This window comes from Corvus kubaryi, unplaced genomic scaffold (genome assembly GCF_017639235.1).
Source record: "Corvus kubaryi isolate FWS band 111438036 unplaced genomic scaffold, C.kubaryi_AGA036_p1.0 37354, whole genome shotgun sequence".
Lineage (NCBI taxonomy): Eukaryota > Metazoa > Chordata > Aves > Passeriformes > Corvidae > Corvus > Corvus kubaryi.
The window spans coordinates 2,278,306-2,301,988 of record NW_024581116.1 but is presented as its reverse complement, the minus strand read 5'-3'; the positions used below and the strand labels follow the sequence as shown (position 1 = coordinate 2,301,988).

Here is a 23,683-nt window from a genome sequence, read left to right as displayed (position 1 = left end):
AAAAAAAAAATAACAAACCCCTCCACTGTCAGAATGAAAGAAGAAACCCAGTGTTTCCATGCGTGCACGAATGTGATGAGCAGATGTGCATCCCAGGGAGGGCTGGTGAGCATAAGTGGATGTGAATGCCATATAGGTGCAGAACTGCAGGTTTAATCACATGTGATGATAATTGACCGTGGGGGGAGGTGGGCAGCACTGGTGGTGTAGCTGAATAGGGCGTGTGAGGGTGTGATTGTAATTAAGTGGGGGTGTAACACTCCGAACATAACTGAATGTGAGTGCCAGGAGTTGGGCATGTAACCCAATGTGAAAGTGTCTGAGTGAGTACATGTTAGTGCAGGCAGGAGGGCATGATTGAAGCTGAAGGTCAGTGTGTGTGTGTGTGTGTGTGTGTGATGGGGCTGGTGTATGAGCATAGGACTCTCAGTGCCAGGAACAAGGGCTACAGAATTAGTGGATACAGTTAGTGAACCCAATAGTGAACAGTGCTGGGCTAATCTACAAAACATTGGCTTCTTGCTCAAATAAAACACTGCAAGTATTTTTTTTCCCTGTTTGGGCTCCCAGCGCATAAATTTTTTTAATGTATAGATTGACTTGTAAGTTTACTGCAGGAAAATCTGCATAAACAAGGAATTTCCAACAATTTTTTGTGTCAGAGGCATTTGAAAATACCCTTTTTTGTGTGTAACGTGTTTCTAAGAGCTGCATTAGTCCAATCAAGGCAAAGAGCTAACACATCATAAACTATATGTAAAATCAAAACTAATTAGCACAGCTTGATTTTCATGTATCAAACACATACAATCAACAGCTCATAGACCTGAGACTGAGATGCCTCCAAGAAATTATTTGGAATGTTAATTCAAATAATGACTAAACTGTAACCTTGAAGACCATGTGTGAATCAAAAAAGAAGGTGCATTAATTCAGTCGTTTTTTTCCCCTCCAAACTAGTTGTGCAGCTTCAGTTGTTTGTGTGCCAGAATGATTTAAAGTGATGCTACCAGCAACACACTCATTGCCTTTTACCAATATATGAAAGTTTCCCGTTATTTTCACCTTCCTTTTAACAGCTTCTCATTGAGACAGGCACACACTTCTCTTCACATGCCTTAGGGCTTCTTGACACTTCAGAATTTACCAGAATAGCTGTTCCAGAATTCTGGAATAAAACTGGCTACATGGGGGCTTTAATTAAGCAACTACTTGGGAGCCATTATCCAGAAATAGTAAATTTCCAGGAGTAGCAAACCTTTAGAGAAACAATGTGGTTGAGTGAGAGACATGTCATGGGAATAAGGAAAAAATGCTGTATTTTCTCAGCTCCACTGGAGCAGCCACTTTAGCCCTCATTTTTAATGTGCATAAATAGGCATAGAGAGCCATATTCTGGTTGTCTGCTAAGGACTGAAGTTAATCTCACTCGATTTTACTTGACTATAGGGAGACAGCTGTAAAAATTGCAAAGGCTCCCTCTACATGTATAGAGAGAACTTCCAGTGGGTGCCTTGTATCACCCCGACCTGAGTACCTAGATTGGCTGGATGAACATAATTTCTACATCTTTGTTTCTCAGTGCACTTTACAGACACCTAGAGGACCCAAAGAAGATGTTATGAATTGCATAAATGCTTAGTGATGCCCTCAATGGACTAAGAGGTCACATCTGAAAAGCTGCTAAATTAGGCGGAGATAAGTGGCAAAAAGATGATTTTTGCTTCTTAGTTTATGCTGAGAAGAACTTTGAGGTCTTCAGACATACAGAATTGCACTTCCCAGCAGTCTCATTGCTACTGTGGAGTTTCCTCCTTCCTTTCTGTGCTTTCTTGTTCAAGTGAATTTAACTTGCTTGACCTAGGAGGATTCAGCTTTTGAGGCCTAATTGGTAAGACATGAGCTCGAGTTTCACAGTAGCTTTGGAGTCACACTTTGTTCTGACACCATTGCAAGTGCTTGGTGTTGCTCTGCTGCCACAGGAGGAGTACACAGTGTCTACCAGCAGCAGAGGGTCTTTGGATGTGGTCTCCACATTTAACACTTGCCACTGTTTGTGATACAAAGACAGCTCTAGGTGGCAAAGTATCCATCCAAAGGGAGATCAGACTCCCCCGTGTTTCCTCACTCTTGGTTTCACAGTCACTTAATTGCAGCGTGAGGAGGTGAGATGCCTTTTTTCCTAAAGTAGCCTGGTGGTTTAAGGGGCTTTGTTGGGAGACAGGGGCCTCAAATCTTTCAAGTGGAGCAGTCCACTAACCTTAAATCTCCTTTTTCTGGGAGATTCAGGTACACTTTGAATAGAAGTGGTTATGCACTGGAAGTGACACCATCTCTCATCTTTTAGGAGAGACAATAGTCTCTCCTAAACCCATTCCCCCTTGTCCTGTTACTATCTGCCCATGTGAAAAGTCTCTTTCCCTCTTTGATAAGCCCAGTTCAAGTACTGGAAGGTCACAATGAGATCATCCTGAAGCTTTCCCTTCTCCAGGCTGAACAACCCCAACTCTCCCAGCCTGTCTCCATGGAAGTGCTCCAGCCCTTCGATAGTTCTCTGATTTGAGATTAACTTTCTTCTCTGTTGTAGAGGTGAGCTCTTGGATTATGTTCCCAGCCTTCTCTGAGGTATGAGAGTCTGAGGGCATGGATTCAGGTCTGAGCTGTGGGCTTTGAGTCACTGAGTGTGGTGTCTGCTTCAACACCCATCTGTCACTGCCAAAGCCTTTGGTGACATCAGTGGCCAAAGATTGGGGCCTTCAAGTGTAAATTTTAAGGAATGAATCAGTGCACACTCCCATAAAGGTTCCTGTTGGAAATAACTTAATTAAAAATAACACACTTAGCAGAGGTGTTTCAGCTCCAGCCAGACCTCATTAACAGAATCACTCTTGATGTTCTCCTTGGCAAGCCTGGCGTTAGGTCTGCTTCGAACTTGTTTATGAGGTTGTTTGAGGTTTGTGCAGCACACAAGATCTCCAGTTGGAAAAGTGTCACTGCATGAGGCTGCAATCCTTGCTGTGGTCAACGTGTTGAGAGTTTTATATTTCCTGACCGCAGGATCTTTCCATAAAGTGGAGGTGGGGAGGGAGATTATTGTGATTAACCAGCTGGTTTATTAAAACTTCTGGAAGCCATGGTGAAGCTTTAATGAGATTATTGTGTCCATAAACTGCAAAGTTTCTTCTGCTCTTTCTTATTATGGGGAAAAGAGAGGAACCGGCCAGGCCTTTCTCAGGCCATGTGAAATGTTATTAGAAACCATAACTCTGGGTGTGAATGGTGGCAGTGAGAGAGGGAGAGGCTTTCCTGATGCACTCACCAGCTGAAAATTTGTGAGGTGATTTTTCCCTTGCCCATGGTCTCTGGAGGTGTAAAGTGCAGCAGGAGCTTCTGGCAGCCACACCAGAAACAGGGACAGGAGTCCCTCCTTCTCTCAAGTCTTCCCTGGTTAACCTGCAGGCTGAAATGCGAGCAAGTTTTCCATGGGCTGGCCATGATCCGTGGTTTGAAACCATATATTGCATTTATAGACCCTGTTGTGACAGGGTCTTGAAGCACCTATGCAACAGTTTGTGTGTGACTTCAGCCTGATCTGGCTGTGTCCCCAGTCAGAGGCACACCAGGCTCCCTTTTCATCTTGTGAGATCGGTGGAACAGCAGTTTTCATATGACAACAACAACATCTAGCATTTGTATAGAACAACTTTTTGGCTTGCTTTTCAATATCAACTCGCTCACTGCTCTGCCAGGTAGCAGAATAACAAGATGCAGCACACAAGGAAGAGTTGAAGTGTGACCTGGATTTGAGGAAGAGCACCAGTAAGGTCAGCTGTAAGAATTCCTTGGCCTTTCTCTCTTGATTCCTCCTTCTTTCTCCTAACTCGAAATGAAATGTGAAAAAAATACAGGCTGTTCTAGTAATTTCCCAATCTTCTCACTGTTTGCTAATTATATTACTCTGGATCTTAATTTCCTCATCTTCATTGTTCTTCCTTCTTTTTTTTTAAACCACTTCATTTTTTATTTGCTTTCACATTCTATTTTTTTAAAAAAAGCAGGGTGGCATTTAGCCAACTGTCATTTTGCTTGAAGATGTGGAAAGAACATCAGAAAAACTTCACAAGAAAGATGAAAAATATGCCAGGTTTTGTTCATTCTGGTGAGCCTTTCTGGACTTCAGAAAAAGAAGAAAAAAAAGATTCAAACAGTGGGAAACTCAAATATTTGTAACATAAGGAGTTATAAGTCCATCCTCCATAGCAGACAGCTTGGAGCTATCAGACCCCACTTCCTTGGCATCTGGCCCAAATGGCACAATCAAGTCATATCAGTATCCATATGGGGCAGATTATTCTTCATTTGGGTGACTTTGATGCAAAAATAGACAATATCACACCTTCTGGTGTCAGGCTGCAGCAAACAGTGCTTCCATATCCACCTCTTTGTAACTGCACCAGTAAATGTATTTTTTTGGAACAAATCAGGAGGGGAAGTAGTGAGACCCTTCAGTAGATACCCTCTGTACATCCCAAGGTGCTACAGGACCTAGGAGCCATGCTAATAATTTTAAAGTCCTGATTAAACATTTCTAAAAGAAGCTAGTGTGTGGTCTCTTTTATAATGAGTGCAATAAAAATTACTGGACCCAATTTATCCTTAACAAATGCAGGGCCGGAGGAGAATCCTATTTTTTAGTTGTTACTGTAGCAAATATTTACATAATTTTTTTTTAGGCATTGGCTCAACAATTTCTGTTTATTTGTAACATAAATGAAGGGGAAAGGATGTTGTTAAATGAATAAGCCATATAAATACAGGCATTATAAAGACACAGGGTTGGCTATTAAAGCACTCAGGAAAGTAGTTATGAAGTCTGATTCAGCTTTCATTTCAATCAGGAGCAAAATTGTAATTGATTCAGTAGAAAGAAGGCCTGGCCTTAATTTGTTTGGTGCTGTCCACTGTAAAGTAATTGATTCACATTTTTGCCCTTTTGATGCAACAGAGAATATTCCTTAAATTTTCATAGCAAAGCACCTACTCCTGCCATTTGAGATAGGTTACAACCAGTGTGACACAAGATCTCCTTCAAGGATGTGATTTTATTAACCCTGCGTAAATAACTTTCCTGGTAGTACATATATGGGAAGAAAAGGAAATTTTGGCAGTAACCAAGTCAAATTGTGATGATAACCACACAGGGCCAATTTTTGAGTAGGCGGAAACACCATCAGTGTAGGCAGGGCTGGAAACACCCACAAGTGGACTTCCTATAGTCAGTGAAAGCTGATTGGCAGGAGCATTTTATCCTCTCTGCTTTGACATATTTGTTCTGGACATGATCTTCAACATATTCACCCATTTCAGGAATAAACCTACTTAGTCCTACACTGTACAGCATCCAAGAAACTGCAGACTTTCCCTACCTCTTATCCAACTACATCCAGAGATCCAGCTTATTTCAAGGGGACTGGGACATAAGTGATTGACTGCCAGCAGTGGTGACATGGCACTTCTTCTACATCAAGGATCTCATATAGAAAGAATTGGTAATTTGGATCGGTCCTTCCAGCTGGCCTCGAGCTGACACAGAAGGGAAAATCTGCTTGTCCTTTGACACTGAATCTCCATGCAAAGCTGGGATCCACATACTTGCATGCATGTAACTTAGGAATACACAGTCATGGCATCACAGGATGGTTTGGGTTGGAAAAGACCTTAAAATCATCCAATTCCAATCCTCTGCCATGGGCAGGGACACCTTCCACTATCCCAGGTTGCTCCAAGCCCTGTCCAGCCTGGCCTTGAACACTTCCAGGGATGGGGCATCCACAGCTTCTCTGGGCAACCTGTGCCAGGGCCTCCCCACCCACACAGCAAAGAATTTCTCCCTGATATTTAAACTAACTCTGCCCTCTGGCAATGGGAGGCCATTCCCCCTTTCCCTGTCATTCCATACCCTTGTTCAAAGTCCCTCTCCAGCTCTCTTGGAGCCCCTCCAGGCACTGAAACGTGCTATAACTTCTCCCCAGAGACCTTATAAGTGGTCTACAAGAAGTTTGCACTGGAGCTGTTTGTGTGGCACAGAGAATGGGAAACATCCTGTGCTTGTGGCAGCTCTGCTTGTAACCTGCTGTAGACACAGCCATGCTTTGAGACTCTGTTCCTTATTCCTGAGCCTGGGAAGTGGTGAAGGGACCTTTTAGACTGTATGAGATAATCCCTTACACTTTTGTTTGGCCAAAAGGCTGGTGATCACAGGGAACCCTGTGATTGTTGCACTCAGGGACAGGGTCTGATCATAAGGCAAGGAAAAAGATACTCAAATTTTTACTTGCAAAAAATATCCTGAGTTGGAAGGAACTCACAAGGCTTATCAAGTCCAGCTCCTAAGGTTTGCTTATTTAGAGAGCTACCACAGGACATATCTAGTTAATAAAAGGCAAATATATCATGAAGATGGAAAAGCTCTGCCCCATCCCCTCCACACCATGGCCTCCAGTGTTCACCTGTAAAACACTCGAGCACTCTGTGTCCTACAAACAGAAGTGGCAAGTGGCAGACCAGCAAATTAGTGAGTTGGAGACCTTTGAGAATAAGACACGAGGCAGGAATAACCTTGAATCACCAAGTCCAATCTGCTGGTGAGGGAATGAGGAGTCTGAGGGGTTTTCGAAGGAAGTTTCCCAGTGGGAGTTGCAGATACCCAGAGGTCCATTTTCACCTCAGTGTATTCTGGGCCCACGAAACACTGGGGATTCTTGCTATTGCAGATTCTGTGGGTCAGGTGATGTTAAAGAAAAGGCTTTTTTCCCCTGCAGTTATCAGGCTTCCAGGAAAGTTCTGCATGCGGACACTAATCCCTTGCCAAAGATAATTATATTCTCTCCAAATTCTCAGTGCATTTTTGGTGGGCAAATAAACCTTGTTCCTCAGACTGCCCATAATATTTCATTGTTTTATTAAATCACCATGGCAGCAATGGTTGTTCCACAACAGAAAACTTCTTCACAAGGAAAAGGTGTTTGGATCAATGCATCCAGGGTGTGGGTACCCTCCAGGCAAAGGAACCGTTGGTTACTCTGTGGGACTGCCTGGTTTAGTCCAGGACTGTAGATCTGCATATAATACGTGCTGAAGCCCATCAGCCCCATCCCTTCCTCCATCTCTAACAGCACAGAATTATTCCACAAGTTTCTATTTTTGCTAATTGGCTGCAGCTCTGTAATTATGAGATAACTGCTCCAAATGAAATATTTGGGATTGGGTTTGAAATATTGTCTCTTCCTGCCTGCCTGGGGGATTTATGCAAATGCAGAAAAAAAATCTACCCTAAGTCAAAAGATTCTGTGGTCTTATCCACCTCTTCCAGGACTTTATGAGCAGGAAGGAAGGTTGGGGCAGTTTTTCATTTCCTATGTGAATGTCAGAACTTGGAACAATAATGGGGTCTGGAATTGCTCTTAATAAAAAGTATGTTGGGATTATCAGTAGAATGGAAGGGAAGTGCACCAGGTGAGATAGCAGATATAAAAATAATTTTCCTGTTACAAAGTAGTTTTCTCCCTTTAAATGGCATGAAGGGCTAATCTGTTTAGTATCCAAGCAAGCTATTTATCTGGTAATTTATTTTCCTGCAAAAAAAAAAGTCCATCTGATATTATTAGGATATAAACAGGCTGTGTATATATTGCCTTCTTTTTTTGTCTTTGTTTCCTTTTGTTTTGTTTTATTTTTGTCTTTGTGTGGGTTTTGTTGTTGTTGTTTTTTGGTTTTGTTTGTATTTCTTTCTGGTTTCAAATGATCAAAAAAGATGATTATTTTAACTCTGCATCTGACAGCCACTGCCCATAGGTCAGAAGCACAAGCTAAAGATTAGAACATCTATAAGACTCAGTAGACAAGAAGTTAATTTTAAGTGTGAACTTTAAAAGCTTTAGCTGACTTCAGTTTGGAAGAAGAGACGTGACAGGTTCAAGGTTTTACATGACTTAAGTATCCCAGAACAAGCCAACTACAGCACCTGGGAGACGGTGGTTTAAAAATAACCCTCTAGAACACAAAATTAATAATAATTTGGTAGGGCTTTTACTTTGTAGCAGATTCCCCTGGTGTGAGCAAGCTCTACAAGTGGAAGGTGTTGCTGCCCATGGCAGGGGATTTGGAACCGGATGAGCTTTAATGTCCCTTCCAACTAAAACCATTTCATGATTCTACAAATAGTTAATACAAAAAGTATTCCAAGCCTGGAATTCAGTGCAGAAATTTGGAGACTTTGTCAGATTTCCCTGTTCATAGGAAATCAAATGCTATAAAATACACACACGTTGCATTACACATGCAGATAGAGTTAGTTCATGTATGTAGTATGTATATGCACACATACAGGTGTTCAAGCAGGGGAAGAGGAAAATGACAATGAATCGTTGTTAGAGCAAAAGAGGTACACTTGAAATTAAAACTCACTTCTGGGAAGCAAAAATATGAAAAAGCAGTATTTGTTACTGCAACAATGCTCATGACATTTTTAAAGAGATCCTGAATATCTGGGGGGAAAGATGAGTCTCATGGCATATCACATGTCTAGGTGGCAGGTTCCTAATCCAAGCTGGTTGTCCAAGGTGCTGATCATCTCTCAATAGTCAATGGAAGAGACAGGATCCTCCAGAGAGCAGCTCACCTCACTTTTACTGGGATGGGTGAGGCCATTTCTAGAGGTTTGTGTCTTTCTCCACTGGCTGTAAGAGAAACTGATTAAACAGTGTAGATGAATGTCTGACTTTCTGATGGTTAAAGTTAGGTGAGGTGAATTCACTCTTCCTGTGGGGAACACCTCCAATCCGAAAAAATTTCTGCAGTGTTTGAGACACATTACTTTAGATTGCTGATCTAAATATTAAGAAGCCAAAGACTTTGACCTGTTTAAGCTTTGGTACGCCTGAAGTCTTTAAGCATTAATTATATAGCTACAGTGTCCTTTAGCTGCTGCCATCAGGCAAAATCGTGGACCATGAGGCCTCATTCCCACCACTTGGAAAACACCTAAATCCTTTGCTTGTATTTTGGCACTGCCAGCGCCAGATGAAGCCAAGCATGCAAATGCATAAAGTATCATTCAGAGATAAAGGGAGGTGGGATTCAGTTACAGGTAAAGGTACTTCAGCGTTGTTTTCAACATACAAGTGCCTGTGGCTCCCCAAGTATTAAACATCCTGCTAAGGGCTGGTGGAGCAGAGAGAAGGTGCCAGCTCACATTTATATTTAATTTTAACCAGAAACCCCAGAAGCTCAAGAGATCAAAAGTGGGTTATTTTGCCCCACCTCTGACCCTTCACTCACAGCTGTAACCAAGTTTGTGAAACTTCTCCCACCTGCCCACCTCTCCTTTATCCCTAAATGGTACCTGGGGCTGTGTGTGCCCCTGCTGAGTCAGCTGTTGTTGTGCCTGATCCATGGTGTCAGGTGCCCAAGCCAGGCTTGCACAGGCTGTTCCTAACTCTGCCAGAATGAGTTCAGCTAAAATATCATGGTCCTGAAGAACACACGGTTTGCCTTGCCCAGAAGGCGTCTTCCACATCAAAATCCGGTCTATAGCAGGAGATTTGGGGCAAAGGAGAAAAATGAAGGAAATAGGGACTTATTCTTCATTCCTAACACCAGGCACAGGCTGTTCTGCAGGGAGGAATGCAAATTTTATGGGACCAGGGGAAAAAGAGGGAAAATTGCTTTGCAGCTGGCTTGTGCGCTGGGATGGAAGACTCCTGCTCCTGTCATCATGTATGCACTGTTCACTGTAAAGTCACAGAGTAAAACATGCACATAGTCCCTGGAGAGCTCTTTGTCTGTACTGATGGTGCCAGCTGACTCATCAGGGAGCCTAAATGTCATCATTTGGGTTACTCCATGGAGTGAGTACCTGCTGCTTTCTGTGGTGCCTGTTTTGGGTGTTTGCAATAAATGAACTGGATAACGTTCTAAGATGCAACTCCAAGTATAGAGGAGCACAGGATCCATCAACCCTTTACAGACCTTGAGCTCAGTGCTTCATCCTTTTTAATAAGAGAATAATTAGGACACTTCAAAAAGATCCATCTACATTTTACTTATTCATATTCAGAAGTAGCTAAACCAAAATCAGAAATGTGGCACTGGTATGGCATCAAAGCAAGCAAGGTCCGAAAGAGTCACAGATTCTGATTTTAAGCTCCACTTAGCCTTTATGATAATTCTCATGCAAATCATCCAGGATACCTCACTTCTATCAGGCTTTTGCTGAAGCTGTAACATTCTGCAGTGTGTTTCTCCCAGGCCTTAGATTTTCTGGCTGTGTGCACATGCTCACTGTTAATGAAAGCAAATGGCTACAGGGGATTCCAAGTCTTAAATTTAATAACGGGCAAGAGTTAAAGCAAGCAGTGACTTTGCACTGGTGCAAAGGCTCTGCCATGGACATGCCAATGGTGAGCTGAGCAGAGACCTGGGCATTATCTGGTCAGTTCCTGTAAAGACAGAGAAGGGAAAACACATTTTCTCCTCACTCTCTTCTCTTCCTCCCCTCAACCTCACCCTCATTGCACCTGTGAGGTCTCAGACTGCTTTTCCCCCTTCTTTTTTCTTTCTTCCTTTTTCAAGTCTCCAGCTGCTGCTGAGAAGGGAATTTCCAAAGCATCCAGGATCCCAAGGGCAGCGTGCTAGGAATAAATAGCACAAAGACAAGTCATTCCATGGCAAATACCACTCAGTAGGAAGCAGGAAAACTGAAGCAGTAAGTATGCCAGTAATTCTGATCAATATGCCCTCTTTGTATGTCAGGCTACAAATGCAGAACAAAGTTGGTTAAAATGCACGTCCTGGGACATTTTAACATCTGGAACTTTTTATGCATTCATGAAGATTGTGAGTCAGATTCAAAAAGCTGTTTAAACAAGTGTGTTGATACACATAAGGTTTACTGTATATATAGAAAAAAGCAGCATTGTTAACATGTTTTTTTGTATCCCTGCCAACCTCCTGCCAACTGGGGATGGAGTGTTGGTTGTTGGCATGGATTCCTAAAGCTCTCATTGGAATGGAAACTTCCCAGTGCTGGTTCAAAGGTTAGCTGGTTGTTTGATTTAAGCCAAATAGCCTTAGAATACAGGGATTTATTTTTTCATCCAAATGAACATTTATGTTGGTAATTCTCACATTTGGTTTTGGTTGTTACTGGAGATGTTTATTTGGGCTTGAAACAAGTGGTCTGGTTGGCTTGGTACTAAAAGAGCTTGATTTAACTTGTGTAAGACTTCCATTATAGCAGTAGCTGATTGTTTTTGAAGGAATTAAGCTCGCTTCATGCTGGTTGTATATAGATTAGACTCCTAGTCCTGGCTAATCAACAAGCAACCTGCTTTAGACAAAGTGAATCACTGTCTGGAGGTTCCTAATTCTTTTGTATTGAATCCATACACAGAAGCTGGAAGACAGGTTTGGTCCAAGAGCTTAACACTGACTTTAGTGCCACCTTTAACAGGTGTTAGTGAGATGGGATTCATGTGTCCTTCAGAGAAATAAACACCTCAAATCTATTGAGAAATCCCCAATTGTTTAGGAAATCAAATTTGTTTCCAAATCCCTTTTAGCTTTAATGAATGGGAGTGAAGTATCTATTTATTTTAAAACAATGTGTTTGGTGGAGCGTCAAGCTGCTCTTCATTTCATGAACCCTTCCACCAGCAGTTTCAGATATCCATAGATAACTGGTCAAAAGGGCTGGGTTGAAAAACTGCAGCCTGAGCCCTGTGGTGCAATTTCAAAGTGTCTTTCTTCCTGGTGGCAAAGCTGCAGGCAAAAAGATTTCCTTTTTTTTCCCCGACTTGTTCAGTAACCATAAGGGACTCCGTACTTCAGGGAACTCATCAGGCAGTTTTTTATCCATGAGAACGAGTTTGAGCTATAATTAATTAATTAATCACTTTAAAGTGCTCTGAGATTTTGCAAGAATACAAGGCAAAAATACTAATACTCAGGTTTATGGCAATCATAAAGATAATGTGCATGTAAAAAGAAATAATATTTTATGAATGTGTTTACAGTATCCTCACTTAATACCCATTTGGTTTGATCACCCTTAAAAAAACCTCTTGAGTCAAAATGTTATGTTCTGTTAGCTCCTTGTAGACCCATAAAACTTTCAATATAACTCATTCATTCTTAAATTTACTTTTTTTCTTTAAAAAAGTAGTTTTCCATGAACAAATATCTTATTGTAAATATTCTGTCAGAAGATGCTTGCAGCCAGGTTTCTGGTTAGAGTTAAGGTGTTAAATTATGCCTCAGTGCCTTTTTCAGATGGAATTCAGGTGTTTAGATTTTAAAAGTCTAAATTTAAGGAGGTTGTTGTGGGTTCCCCTTGTATGCAGTGGGGAAGATAGGTAATTCTGAGATCAATAGACCTAAAATATGAATTTAACATAGCTGAGATGAAAGACTTGATGAGAGTCTATTTTTCTTAGTTGGGAAGCTTACAGTTTTAATTTCAGGTGATCACTATACCTTTAAGTGTGTTAGCATAACTAAAGTCATCAAGACTTTAAACACACTCAGGTAAAATGAATCACACCTATGGCTTTCATTTTTTAAAATGAGAAAATACAATGGATTTCTCTAGTCGATCATGTTTAATTCACAATAGTTAAGTCTTCTCTCTACAGAAGTTGAACAATCTTCAGTGTCGTTAACTTCACAACTGGATGAGGCCAATAAGTGAATTAAATTCCATGGGAATTAAAGTGTATTAAGAATTCCAGCCCAACATCCAATTCCATACCACAAAATAAGGCAATAATACAGGAGAGGGATGGATTTCAGTCTGTTCCTAACTCCAGACACATTCCCATCCTTGAAAGTGTTCAAGGCCACGTTGGATGGGGCTTTGAGTTGGAAGGGACCTTAAAGATCATCTTGTTTCAAGCCCCTGATGTGGGCAGGGCACCTTCACCAGACAGGGTTTAACTTACCTTCAGTTGGGCAGTTAAAATCAAGGTACACTGATGACTTGAGTCAGTGACTCGTGTTGGTCCTGATCCCTTTGAGATGCTCCGGGATATTTCCAATGACTATGGAGCTGTTAGATGTGCCACAAAAGACGTTTTAAACAGAGCTCTTCTGGAGTAGAGGCTGCATACACCTGTTTGTTGAAGACTTGGGCTTCAATTGCACAAAAAACATCAATATTTCTGTGAGAAGATCATCTCTTCAGAGATTTCTTCAACATCTGCTTCTCATCCCATCACAAATGCTGCCTGTCTTTGGGATGCTTTGGCATTTCCACTTCCAGTCTCAGCTTGCAACCAGCAGTAAAAGAACAGAGGAACTTGATGAAGTCTGGTTTGAGTTTAGGTGTAAAAATGACGGAGGCTCATCTGCTTTCTATCTTCTGTGAATTGCTGGCTAGTCCTTCTCCGTCAAGATGTTCAAGTGAAGATTATTACATTTTTAAGGAGATTGTGTAGGGGCCTAGAATAGGGGCTGGGTTAAAAGAACCAGGAGATCCTTCTGCCTGTGTCTCCTCTATAAATCTCTCATTATCAAAATAATGTCTCATTTGTGGTCTTGGATGGCTCTGCCTTGAATGAGTCATATTTCTTTTGATACAGATGATTCATATCACTTCTTGTACAGCCCAGGCTTGATCTGCAGAAAAGCTTAGCAACAGAAAAGCTATAGCAAACAGGCTCTGCACATGCTCCAAGTTTCTGATAATCGACCTTTATTTAATTAAGCTTCATATCTGTCTTATGAGGTAATTATTATTATTTTACAAGTTGTACTTTATTATGAAAAAGAAAGCACCCACAGATATTAAGAGATGGATGAAACTGATGGGAGGTATTGTTGTAAAGATCTGGATTCAGAAGTGTCTCCCTTACTATTGTTCCTAAGCAGACAATGCCTAATGCAAGTTGTAGATAAAAATTCAGCACAGCCAACAAGTGTCTCTCTGCTCTCAGACTGCATGGCCTTGGTTTCTTAGGCTACTTGGTTCAAAGGATAATAATCCCTCTCTTCCTCTGCCAGTGAAGAGGATTGTCCGGCATTTAAACTGGGAGAAAAGGGATGTTTTTCAATGTGGACTTTGTGGTTTCCGCACTCTTGAAGCACAGAGCTAAGATCAAGTATGGTTTCTGCATGTGGAGGAGCTACTAGTGGTGCAATTTAACAGGATTCAGCCTCCAAAAGCTGTAAATATGCTTGAGGTGGAAGAAGTTGTGAATGAAACCCAGATGAGGGAATGTGTAGTTAAGGAGTGATTGGAGCCAGTTTGCCAGTTGTGACCATCTTTGGTTCTGCCTCAGCAACATGATCTCCACAGCTGAACCTGGTAAGTAAAATATGTGTTCCCTTGATCTTTTTATCTTTCACTCTGGACCTGAAATCAAACACTGAAAATAGCTTTACCTTAAAAAGCCCCCGAACAATAAAAACGGAACTAATCACGTGTTAATTGCATCTCTTGTGTAAAAACAGTCAAAATCATAAGTACCCGTGAAAGTCCTGCACCTTCCCACATTGGAAAATAATGTATTTTTGTTTTTTTCTCCACATGTTTTTTTACATCATTAAAACAAAGATAAATTAGCCTGCAAAGTCTAACAGCATTGACTTTTTTAATGATTGCTCTGATGTACTTGCAGATATGATCCAATATTAGATTTCACCCTATTTACTCCAGATTCATTATGACACCTTCAAAGATCAAAGTAGAAAACAAATAATTTTAAAATAAGTTCATAAATAAGGTACCTAAGTGATGTTTTGATAATATCACAGAAAAAGAGCTTACTGAAAACCAAGCTACCCTGTCTATCTAGACACTCAAGCTGGTTTGCTCCTATGGTTATTTTCCTGAAAGAATGTAGAAAAGATGCCTTGTCTTCCAATACCAGTATTTCCATATCTGTATAAGTGGGCACTTGGAAATAAATGAATAATGTGATGATACATCAGGTAATTTTTATCAAATATAACAATGTTAGCCAAATTAAAAAAAAAAAAAAATTGCTAAAACTGAAGAAGTAACAACTCACTAGCCCTTATTTCACATGGGGCTTCTGTTCTGAAATGTTACATTTAATGCAGTGCACTGTTAGCTCATAGAAACATAGAATTGTTTAGGCTGGGAAAGACTTCTAAGATCATCGAGTCCAACCTCTCCCCAGCACTGCCAAATTCACCACATGTCCCCAAGTGCCACATCTACACATCTTTTAAGTCCGTCCAGGGACGGTGACTCCACCATTGCCCTGGGAGCCCATTTTGGACCTTGAATAGTTTTCCTACTGTTGTTGGCTTTAGGTGGGAACCATCCAGAGATAATGATCTCAGGTAGATCCCCAAACTGGAAAGGTAGCTGATCTTGTAATTACTGAATATACATTTAAACAGGAAGTTGGGACTTGATTTTGAGATCATTGAAACTCTTTTTTTTTATAGAGTTGTGACCACCTGCTCAATCACATGGACTAAATTGGCTTTCCCAAGGCAGTCCCTTGCTTACCAACAGGCACATCACAGACACAGTCATTGGACTCCATCACACTGTGGAATATAGAGTCATACTGATCACAGTGAAATAGATGGAAAGCCCTTTTTCTTCTAGCTATACTTTCACAGAAGTATCTCAGAAGGAGCTGGCAGACTGGAAATTTGCAGAGATATTGTGTCTGTTTGCATGGATAAGCAGAGATTAATTTTCCAGGTCACCCTCCTTTTGCAAAACATACAATTCATGTTGAAAAGAAAAAAAACCAAACAAAAAAAACCAAACCAAACCAAACGACAAAAAAAAAAAAACCAAAAAATCCAAACCTGGAACACCCCCAAACTTCAGAGTCTTGAAGCAAAACCTCATCATTTTATCAAGAAAAAAAAGTCCTAATATCAAGCTATAAGTTAAATATCTAGCGAGATACAGCTGTAATTAATTCCGTGATAATGAGGCAGTCAATACATTGACACTTTCTGATCTGACAAGGATGGTTATTGGATCACTATTTATCTCCCAGTTCCCCAATAGTCAATGCTTTTAGTGAAAAGTCTCCTTTGACTCTTTCCCATTTGATGTTTTAGCTTATTTGAATTATTGTCTCTAATTTTGTCAGGCTGGAATGTTATGGAGCGGGCTGCTAGGATACTGCAAGATTCATGGGTTTTGGATATTGTACCACAGTAAAACAGCTGGAGGGGAGGGGAGAACCGGTATGGTGAGTAATGGCAAATGCATCCATCACAACAAAGAAACTTCTATCAACCCCACTGGCAAAACTGTGAGTTACTGAACTATCAAGGATCTGAGGCTGAGGTTTTTGAATGATAGCTATATATACTTTCCCCTTAGAGGAGTGATCTTGCCCTGGACTGATGATATTTGTTGCCATCAATGATGACAATGAACATCTGTGCTCCGTGGTAGCTGCTTGTAATTTCTTTGCCAAACACATCCACTCACAGGACAAATAGATGCATTTTGAAATTAGCAATAAATAGGACCAAGCAAGATGCACAGAGATGTGGTACTGTCCAGCCATCTTTGAAGGAGTTAGTTATTTTTTACTGACCTAGTGGCATCACTGAGTCTATTTATACCATCTCCTACATTTTATTATAAAGCTTTTTAGCAGTGAGGTACAATATTCCCATGGGGTAAAAGAACTACTTCACTATGAGCTCAGTTTGTCACAGAATAGTTGCCTTTCTTTAAAGCCATATCAATGCTTGTACAAAAAGCACCAGGAAAGAAATTGTGGTGCAATTGAAGTTAATGCTGAAAATCTCTTTGACTTCAAAAAGGACAGGAGTTCATGCACTGAACATAGTTCTGAGGTTGTCTCCAATTTTGGGGTGTCTTTGTAAGCAGTTTTTGCAATTGTGAATGAGCTTGAAGCACCTAAAATCTGTCAATTTGGTGTTTAAAAAGCCGAATTACCTTAGGGTGACCTATGAGTTGAAATTTTGAGCCAGCTTTGGTTCACAACCCTTCATCTTGGTTTAATCATTTTATTTTCATCATTGCACTGCTTAATAGGTCTGGGGAAGGTTATTGTAAACGATCACATTACATAACTTTCAGATGTAGTTGTAAAGTCAGACTGGATAATTGTAAGGATTTTTTATTATCTTAACCATCCTTTTGCTTCAGGTTGTAATTCACACCCATCCTCCTTTTTTTTCTTCCTGTCACAGTTTCTTAAATGTGAACTACAAAGTCTGCAGAATGAGGAAAAGACACAGCCATGTTGGAGACATAATGCAAGCAGCAGTGAATACGTACCAGAACTTGGAAAAAATATTTAAGGAGGACATACACCACAGAGGGTGCCCATCGACTATTTTGTGCTTGAACTCCAGTATCAGAGGAGCCGTTAAAACACACCACCCAAAGTAAAGCCATAATTGTGAGAAGTGAACTAATAATGGGTAAGCATACAAAAGAAAAGACTGGGAAGAAACAGTCAAAATAAACTAGGGAATGAAGCATCAAGGCTAAACTCAAGCATAGTCATGGCACAGGCCCCTAGGAACTGATGTAACTTTGTGAGAGACAGCTGACCTTTTGTTCCCACCACTCAGGACCCTTAAAATCTTTTCCCTCTGGGCTTTTGCAGTGAGAAGAGTCTTCAGTGCTAAGTTTTGAATATCTGAATCAAGTTTGTATTTAAAATACTTTAACATTAAATGGGTTTGTAGCCACAGTATCCAACAGGAGCAGCTACTGCTGCAGGGGAAGGATGGCTGCCCTCTAAGTGGGGTAAAAGTTGATGCCTAGAATTATTTAGATTTCATCCACCTTTGGTTCTGGACTTTGATCCTTGTTCTTTACTAGTTTCAGGTGTACAAGATGAATAGGAACATATTTAGATATTGTTTTTTGTGGGAATAAGCAAGAGAAAGAGATGGACATATTCAAATGGCCACTTGTGGGTCTCTAACCTGACTATGACAGCATGTCAACTGAAAATAATGATGGGTTGATTTAGATTGTTAGTAGGTGTGAAGGATCAAGCCCTATTCACAATGCAGTAAAAGAAGAAAAATTTTTACTGGGTTGAATTTCTCAGTGCAGCAAAGTCTCCACTGCAAGTTTGCTCTCACCAGCTGCATCAGGACCTGGTGCCCCTTCATTTCCATCTTCTATAGGTGGTGGAGGGAGTGGTGAACTCAGGAATTCTAGTGTGGGATTCCCTTTCTGAATAATATATATAAATTTAGTCTAGATAACTAAATTCCAAAACAAGTTTTACTGAGTCATCTAAGTCCACGATGCTGCTGATTTGCTGGCTACATCCTAGTCAGGTTATTAGATACTGAACCTGCTCTAGTGGAAGGTCTCCCTGTCCATGGCAGGGGGACTGGAACTAGATGGTCTTTAAGGTCCCTCCCAAGCCCAACCAGTCCGTGACCCTATAAGGTGACACAGGGCATATAAGAGACCTGGGCTCTTTTGATTAAATAGCCTACATTATCACAAGTGGCACTAGACACCTATGGCTGAGTGCTTGAATCCAACTCTTAGTTGACGCAGTCAGTGGAGCTTGGAGAACAATTCACCTTCTTTTAAGGCAGACATCTAAGGAGCGTCTATTCTAGGAAATGTAACACTGCCAGAACCCAGGGGTGGAAATGGTTCTGGCTGAATTAGCACAGACCAAGAAGTGTTCCAAACAGAGTTTGAATCTGCCCATCTCATTTTGGAGGCCGGGAGAGTTTAAATCATACTCTGGCTAAACTGTATTTGTTGGGAAAATGAGCCTGGCATGACTTTACTGACTGTACTGTTTATATCTCCACTGATGATGGGAGCAGAAACAACTCTTGCCTGCTTAGACACTGCATGTAGATCTCAAAGCTGAGTCTCTTTATCTTGAACTGAATCCCACCTCTGGAGAAGGATGGGGTCAGCCTGCAGCCCAGAGCATCAGGCACCTCTCTGGGGATGGGGACGTAAGCACACGAGTTGGAGTCAGGATCAGGTCCAGTGAGCGTAACCAGGACTAGACAGAGCCAGGCAGAGCCAAGGTCAGGTCTGCATGTGCTTCAGCTCCTGTAAAACACTTTTATTGGCCTGTTCCGTCTGGCAGATGTTCGAATAGGATATTTTTTTGTCAGAGCTGTGATGTCACAGTTGCTCTTAACTGATTAAACTGCTCTCTATATCACAGTATGAAGACCCTCTACCTGAAGCCACACATCTCCCTCCTCTCTTTCATGCTGTTTTCTTGGTTGGTTAGTTGGGTTTGTGTTCTTTTGTTGTGACTGTTTTTGTTTTTCACTGGGCAAATCATCTGAATGATTTGTCTGAACTTTCATTTTTTCCCTCTCTTCATCTTCTTTAGCAAGGTCAGTTTGGGGATCCAGCTCAGAGTGAGGTTCCATATCTTGGGGATCCAGCTCAAGGTGGAATTCCATAGCCCCAGACTATAACAGCAAGGGAAGGGGCAGAGGAGCCTTGGGTGACACAGCCAATTTTTGTGGGCAAATGTGCTTGGAGTGGCTCAAAGCAGTGTTGAGCCCCAGAGTGTGGGTGAAGGATGCTCACTGTGGTGGAATACAAGTGAGTCTCTGAGTATTCAATTTTTTTGGAAAAAAAAAATTGTTATTGCTGGTATTAAGGAATTATTCAGATAAGATAAGAAAAAGGACGAAATAAAATGTAAAATAATTCTTCCAAAGCCAGTGTACATTTCCTAGGCAACAGTGAGGAAAATAATAGAAGTCTAATAATATAATTTAAGCCCTGTTAATGGGAATAGCCTCTTCTTGTAATTATCTCAGCAATACATTCTCTCTCTTTTTTCTTTTTGTATTTACCCATTACCTTTTAATGTTAAATAGCATTAGCAATAAACAGGGAAAAAATGGAGATATTTTCTATCTACAGTCACTAGCTGAGCAGAAGTGCAAATAAGCAGCTCACTTTGGATTTTGAAGCTGGGATGTAATTGAATTTCAGACTACAAATCTGCATCTGAATTTCAGTGGTAGCTCTGAGACAGTTTGACTCTAGCTGGTGTCAGAACTCTTAGTTTAGACCCTATAAAGAGACAATGGAAAGTATCAACTCCCAAATTCTCACCCAGTGATAATTAATGTTTAAGACATGCTAATAATCTGCTGTCAAGTTTACAAAATAAATTAACTATTCAGTTTGCTTTTATGATGAAAAAAAAGAAGTCTTCATTTCTCTTCTGTGCACTAACCTGGATTGGGTGGGACAGACAGACCTTGCACTGCTGTAATTGGGATCCCATGCCAATCCATTCATTTCACTGCCCCTGTTCCTAATTTACATTGGCAGCAAATGTTTTTCCACATCACTAAGAGATACACTTCTATTTAAGACAGATTTATTTCATGGGAAAGGGAAAAGAAGTCCTCCTATGAATACTATATGTAGAAAAAAAAAACCAAGCTTTGCCTCCTTTCTCTTATACCCCCTGCCCCTCTCCTTTTTGTAATGCTGAAGGTAATGAAGCAAAATTTGTTGCTACAGATCTAAACATGACAATTCTGCAATTTTTATTTCCTTAGTTCAGCTGAATTTGTTATTCTCGTACAGCTCTGTAATTGCCTTTTTTTTTCCCCAGCTATCAAGTTCACACAGGTAGAAGAAAGACTGCTTTAGATCTGAACTTGATGCTGGAGGTCGTTGGGAAGATTATGTAATACGACTCAAAAATGCTTTACAAACTGTTCAAATAGCAGAACATTTCTAGTACAGTGCAGGAACATAAAAGTGAAACCAAACAAACCCAAACCGTTTTGCAATTACTGACAAAATCGTGCACTGGCAGAAAATGTGAAAGCATAACAGGAGTGGAGAAGGGTTCTTTTTTTTTCCCTCTCTTTTCTTTCCTTTTTGTCCTTTTCCCCCCCTTCCTCTTTTCTTTCCCTTGCTACAAATAAAACAAATGCATCTCAGTTCTTGAAACAACCTGCATACGTGTCCACTTCCCCTGCCTCACTGCTTTCCTTTTGTATTCCTAGCACTAGGAAAAGATAAAATAACATTAGCTCCACGAGTAAATTAAATGATGGATGTTTGGATTTTTCCAAATCTAACTCTTTAAGCCTTAGTTTAGAAGCTTAAATGTGGAATGAGAGACTATGTCCTGTTTCTCCCTGCTGGGTTCATTTAGGATAAAACCCAGGCTGTCCTGCATTTTAGTTGGAGACTTGCACACAGTGGGGGTGATTGGACTTTCTCTGCCCAAGGCACAACATATGCTACTTCCCATCACTTTAATAGGCATTAGTTCCGCAGACAGCACTGGTCAAATGTACATTATTCACAATCACTTTAATGCAAATATGCAAGGATGAGAAAGAAAATATGTCACAAAGAAAGGATCGGCCATTTCCATCCTTTTTTGATTTTCTTCTTCTATCACAGCATCTCCTCTTTCAACACACCTGTCTGTCTACACAGATGTGCAATCAATGTATTTTTTTTGGAGGATTTTGTTTATTTTTTACGAGAGGTCTCAACATTGGTTGAAAGTGTTTAGATGTAAAATATCAATGCTACGCTTTTACTAAAGGTGCTGTCTATTGTTATTCTTAGGACTTGCAGGACAAAGCTTTCTTTTTCATGGTCAGCCTCTTCTGTTTTGGAAGGTTTAGTTTAATAATTATTTTTATTATTTTTGGTCTGCTGAATCCTTTTGTGCACCATAAGAATGACCCGTGTCTGTAACAAATAAAGCTTCCTAATTAAATTATTGTCACGAGAAGTACATTCATATACTTCTGCTTAGATGAGAAATAGTTCCATGTTTTTTTGCATTTACACCATGATTTCTTTACATTTATATTTTAGCTGTGTAAATAACATCTAGGGCTCTGCACTCTGCCACTGTGCTATAAATCCTCTTGTGGTACTGTGCTGAAAGGGAGACCACAAAGATATTCTCAGTATCTACCTGTCTGTTTGCCTGCTTGCCCATCTTTATTTCCTTGTGATGGGTACTGAACAGACAAAAACCAAGCAATGCTTCTTCTGAGAGGATCATTATACTCATTAAAATATAATGAGTATAATTCAGCAGCTTATTCAGAATACAATGTTGCAAGTCACAAGATGTAAGAATTTACCAGTTTTTATCTTTATTCTGCCTTTTTTTTCTCTTGTGTCCTTGCCAAGTGCAACACTTCACTCCCACCCTGCCCATCCATCCCTGCAGGTGTCAAAGTTTTTCTAAGTTATCACACTTATGGTTGTTTCTTTCCAACCAACTTCCTACACAAATCCAATAGATGTTTGGACTGAGTACCAAGCGTGAATCCAAGCTTATCAGGCATTTGATAAAGTGGAAAGATGTTGCTGTGTGGCAGCCAAAATCAATCTAACCTTTGGCTGCCACAGTGTTCCTTAAGAGAGAGGAATTGTTCCTCTCCACCTAATAACCAAGGCCAGTGGTAAAACCTTGGCCAGACCCCAAATGGAGTAAATCAGTCCATGAACTGTATCAGCACAACCCGAATTGCCTCTCCAGGGAGGTTTCGTGCTGCACTGGAAGGCTCTTTATTGTAACAAAGAGACAGAGGCATTAGATCCAGAGATCTTGTGGTTGAATAGATTGAAACCTCAGTTTTCAAGCCAAGAGCTCACCGGATCCATCAGGATAACTTGCCAGGGAAGTGGTTGCTTCTGAAGATTTTATTTCTTTAAGGTTGTTCATCTTTCCTAAGAAGATATTTGGACTCTACCACAGGATCGTGGGGTCATGGCAGGAGTTTATTTGGAATGTCTTGAAGATAAATAAAATATGATTAATAGCACAGAACATTGTGGCATTAGAAAGCCAAAACTATGTGTTTTCTGTAAGAAATTAATTATTAATAACCAGAATAATTTTGTTAGATATTCACCTGTGAAACTCAAAAGTATATTTTTAAATAGTTATATTTCCATGAGATATTTTAATTCAGAAGAAATGTTGTTTTCTGCACAGCAACTATTCCCCTCTCTCACACACCAGGTATGCCCACGATGTTCACTTTGCTCATTTCGTTAGTGTCGAGTGATTAGGCATTAATTGCAAAATGTAACATTGCATCCAGTTTGCTTTCTAATAGGTGACTTTTAATGGCACAGTGCTGTACCAACGACTTCTAATTAATGCTCAGTGTTGCCCTTTTAAGTATAGAAGGAATGACAAAACAATAGATGTGTGAGTATATTTTAAAACACACATAAAAGATTTTGGCAACCCATTTACAGAATCCCTCGAAAAAACAGCACTCAGTGGTATGGAGAGGATTAAATGATGGCAACATGATGGACAAACCTTGGTTCTTTTGATTTTTCACTGATAGTTTATTGTAACCCCACTTAAATCAATCCAGGTTTACATCACCAGAAAGGAGAAAACAATTCTGCTTTTGGTTTTTTGTGTGTCATCATATTGAAGAGTGACACAGATCATAATCAAGGCTGGCCCAGTGCCAAGTACCAGGGAGTTCTGGCCAGTGATCTCTGTGTTTTCCTGGCCTAGCAAGATAAATTGCATCAATTTTGTAAGGAACAGCAACAAGGAGCAAAGCAGCAAGCATTGCATCTGGTCACCTTTAACTTCTCAGCCTAAGTGAGCTCATGCCCAGTTACATCTGGATTAGCTAAGAGGTTTTTGTATCATTTCTAGTA

General features: G+C 40.5%; 2 long non-coding RNA genes across 2 annotated transcripts; one reads left to right on the top strand and one right to left on the bottom strand.

Moving 5' to 3' along the window:
* Positions 1–7,621: 7,621 nt before the first annotated feature.
* Positions 7,622–13,433, bottom strand: LOC121666975. The gene is made up of 2 exons (XR_006016862.1): positions 12,999–13,433; positions 7,622–10,691 (listed from the first exon to the last, which is right to left on the bottom strand). It is a non-coding gene; the product is annotated as an uncharacterized LOC121666975 (long non-coding RNA).
* On the top strand, positions 13,331–23,654 carry LOC121666976. The gene is made up of 3 exons (XR_006016863.1): positions 13,331–14,362; positions 16,143–16,244; positions 17,224–23,654. It is a non-coding gene; the product is annotated as an uncharacterized LOC121666976 (long non-coding RNA).
* The last annotated feature ends 29 nt before the right edge of the window (positions 23,655–23,683 follow it).